The sequence below is a fragment of the Rousettus aegyptiacus genome, unplaced genomic scaffold (assembly GCF_014176215.1).
Source record: "Rousettus aegyptiacus isolate mRouAeg1 unplaced genomic scaffold, mRouAeg1.p scaffold_m13_p_5, whole genome shotgun sequence".
Lineage (NCBI taxonomy): Eukaryota > Metazoa > Chordata > Mammalia > Chiroptera > Pteropodidae > Rousettus > Rousettus aegyptiacus.
The window spans coordinates 41,924,789-41,929,027 of NW_023416308.1; the positions used below are offsets into that span (position 1 = coordinate 41,924,789).

Below are 4,239 nucleotides of genomic sequence, written 5' to 3' on the forward strand. Positions count from 1 at the left end.
TGTCTGATATAACTATTGCTACCCCAGCTTTTTTTTTTTATTTCCATTTGTATGAAATATCTTTTTCCATCCTTTTACTTTCAGTATATGTGTGTGTCTTTTGATCTGAAGCCTCGTAGACACCATCTGTATGGGTCTTGTTATCCATTCAGCTACCTTATGTCTTTTGATTTGAGCATTTAATCCATTTACATTTAAAGTGATTATTGTTAGGTATGTAATTATTGCTATTTTATTATTTATATTTATGTTATTATTACCCAGTCCTTTCAAAGAAGTCTCTAACATTTCTTGTAATACTGGCTTGGTGGTGATGATAAACTCTTTTAACTTTTTCTTGTCTGGGAAGCTCTTTATCTCTCCTTCAATTTTAATTGATAGCCTTGCTGTGTAGAATAGTCTTGGTTGTAGGTCCTTGTTTTTTATAACTTTGAATATTTTGTGCCAATTTCTTCTGGTTTGCAAAGTTTCTATAAAGAAATGAGCTTATAGTCTTCTGAGGGTAGTACATATAACTAGCTGCCTTTCTCTTGCTGCTTTTAGGATTCTCTCTTTGTTTTTAACTTTTGGCATTTTAATTTCAATGTGTCTTTGTGTGGATCTGTTTGAGTTCATCTTATTTAGGACTCTCTTTGCTTCCTGGACTTGTATGTCTATTTCTTCTGCCAGGTTAGAAATGTTTTAAGTCATTATTTCTTCAAATAGATTCTCAATTTCTTGTCTATCTTCTCCTTTTTATACACTTATGATGCAAATGTTGGTATGCTTGTCTACGGCCATGCCACTCTGAACAAGCCTAACCCTATCTGATCTCAGAAGCTAAGCAGAATCAGGCTTGGTTAGTACTTGGATGGGAGACCACTTAGGAAGACCAGGGGCCGTAGGCATAAAAAATAAAAAATAAGGGATCGTAAACTGAAAAGGTCTTTGCAATCTGTGAGGTCAACCAAGGGTTGCCTTGCCTAAAAAATAAATAAATAAAAATTAAAAAATAAAGTAAAAATAAAGCCAAATTATTAAAAATTGTTGATATGCTCGATGTCCTCTGCTTCATGTAATCTGCTGTTGATTTCTTCTAGTGTATTCTTCATTTCAGTTATTGTATTCTTCATTTACGAATGGTTCTTTTTCATGGTGTCTATGTCCTTTTTTATGCTTACTATCTTCTTGTTGAAGTTTTCACTGAGATCATCTATTCTTCCCTTAAGTTCATTAAACATACTTATAACCAGTGTTTCGAACTCTGTATCTGATAGGTTGCCTGCCTTCATTTCATTTAGTTATTTTTCTGGAGTTTTCTCTTGTTCTTTCATTTTGGAGATGTTTCTTTGTTTTCTCATTTTGGCTGCCTCTCTGTGTTTGTTTCTATGTATTAGGCACATCTGCTATGTCTTCCAGTCTTAGCCAGATGGCTTTATGTAGTAGGTGCCCTGTGTGGCCCCATGGCACCATCTTTCTGATCACTCGCGCTGCATGCTCCAGGAACATTCTTTAACTAGGTTGTGTGTGTCTTTCTCTTTTAGTTGAGCCTTGATTGCTATTGGCATGTTAGAGGGTGAGATTGACTCTTAGGTTGTCTGGCTGTGGAGATTGGCCACACCTATAAAGTATAAGCTGTTTTGTAGAGGCTGACTTCATGGGGTAGTTTTTGCTCCAGTGGGCTCGTATGCCTGTTGAGACTACTCTTCAGCTGCTGTTCTGTTGAGGTCTGATGCCAACCTACGGGTCTATTGGTTTTGGAGCCCCCTTGGTGAGGCTTCTGTGCAGGCAAAGTTCTACCACTGCCTGTGACCAGCACAGGGCTCTCAGGTATGAGCTAAAAAGCTATATTCAGTTGGTTGCTGCTCGTGCTGGACCCAAAGGCACGTAGGAGAAGTCATGCTACCACTGGTCTGAGTCTGACTACCATGAGCACCTGGCTTGGGCAGCTTGGCAAAAGACCCATGTATCCCAAAGCTTGAAGTTGCCTGCTGACTGCCCATAAGATTCAGCAGCTGAAAGATCCTTGGATGGTGTGGGGGTTGGCTGAGGCAGGGTCCCAGGGAGTCACCAGAGCATGGCAAGTTGTGTTCCCCAGGGTAATGTAGATTCCGATTTTGTGCCAGTGCTAAGCTTGAGGCCACTTGAAAAAATCTCAGATCACATTGAGGCCAGCTTCTGCCCTCAGGTCTGTAGACCCCTGAGACTTATTCAAGAAATACTTGGGCTGGTTGCCCACCACTGAAAGTGTCTCCCAAGGTGCTTAGCCAAGGCCTTTTGATTGCTTTTGGAGAAGCTTCCTACTGAGAGTATAGGGTGGGGCTGGTTGCCCATCCATGAAATTTCCTCTGGCAGTGTGGGAGTTGGGTATGGCAGGGTCTCAGGGAGTCACCAGGGTGGAGTGAGTAGATTTCACCAGGCCAATGCAGATTTAGACTTTGCTGTGTGGGAGGAGGGCTCAACACAAGCAAGATGGTGCCTGCCTGTATGCTGCGCAGGAGGAAGGCTCAACACAGGGATAATGGTGTCTGTTGTTCCAGCCTTTGCCCTGAAGCCAAACAACTCAGTCTTTCCCAGTATGTCTGTGGCACCTTCCAATCTGCCGTCCATTCTTCAGAGCCCAGGGTGATTGCCTGTGAGTGAGTGAGTCTGTGGATGGTCCCTTTAAGAGGGTGTCTGGGTTTTCAACTCCCTTCCATTTCCCCCAGACAGTCAGAATCTCTGCTGATTTTAACAGCCAGATTTCGTGGGGACTCCTCTTCCTGGCACTGGAACCCTGGGCTGGGAATCCCTGGTGTAGGGCTGTGTTCCTTTGCAACTTTGAGGGGCAGTTGTTCGCAGCCAAGATATCCCTACTGTTGCTCAACCACCACACGTGGGTATTGGATGAGCCTCTGCACCCCCTCTTATCAGTCCTGATGTGGCCTCTTCTTTATATCCTTAGTTATAGAACCTGTTCAGAAGTCCTATGATCTTCAGGTAGTTTTCCAGTTTGACTGTAGTTTTCCAGTTTGACTGTAATTTTAATGTGGTCATGAGAGGATGCAAGTACAACATTTTTCTACTCTGCCATCTTGAATGTAACTGCTATGGCTTTTCATAGCTGACAGTGCTCTTGTCCCCTGACCATAAGGCCCCTTCCAGGCCACAGTGGAGCCCCAAACTTGAGCTTCAAACCTGCGGCACTCATGGATCAAGCTCACATGCTCAGCCATTGTTACTAAAGTACCAGCACTATCCAAGTATCTCTGGGTCTGTAGAAACTTCTCTACCTATACATGGCTTGTCCAAACCAGTCATCTTCTGTGCACTTTTATGTCCTTCATTTGGGCTCAGCTCACTCATCTGGATACCTTCTTTCCTTAAGATAATTCTATATCTGGGGCCTGGATTTTACAGGCCATTAGTCCAGCCACAGATCTCAATGACTTTAAGTCTTAGGGAGCAGAAGTTAGGGCATTCATCTATCTCTTTCCTTTTGGCTTCTGCTGCCAACAGCCAAAAAGTAAGGCAAATTGTGCTAAACCATTAAAACAAAACAAAACCCCAAAACACAGGTTTTGTTATACCTTAATCCCTTAAACAATGAACTTCTTCTAGACTTGTCTTTGCAAAAGTAACAGAGTTCTTCAAGTGGCCCTGGGCAGGACAAAGATCAGCTTTACAAGGAAAAAAGCCAGTGTAAGGTAAATAAAATTAGTAAAGAGGAGTGATGAGTTCTTTTCAGAGTTGGTATGTGGAGTGAGGAGAAAGAATCAAGGACCAAGGATCGACCCTCCCAAACATTTTATTAGGAAAATTTTATAGTATACAGAGAAGTTGAAAGAATTTTCAGTGAATATTCAATTCACCTATTTCATCACAAATCTATCTATTCATTTCTCCATCCATCCGTCCATTAGCTTTACTGATTAACAGCTTTTCTGTTCATTTTACTCATACTACAGAGTTCACCTCTTGTAAGTGTACACTTCAATAGTATTTTAAGTTTAAGAAGTTGAGCAACTAATACCACAGCCTATCTTAGAACACTTTTATCATCCCCAGATTCCCTTTGTGCCTGTGTGCTGTAGTTACTGTTCCTTACTCCAGCACAAGGAAACCACCAATCTGCTTTCAGCCTCTATGGGTTTGCTTTTTCTGGAAATTTCATATAAATAGAATCATGTAATATATAGTCTTGTGTGTCTGGCTTTTTAGCATAACACTTTTGTAGTTCATTTTTGTTACTGCGTGGAGCCGTAGTTCATTTCTTTGTAT

General features: G+C 41.6%; 1 pseudogene; it reads left to right on the plus strand.

The window, feature by feature from the left end:
• The first annotated feature begins 768 nt into the window (after positions 1–768).
• Positions 769–887, plus strand: LOC118603679 (annotated as a pseudogene).
• Positions 888–4,239: the final 3,352 nt, after the last annotated feature.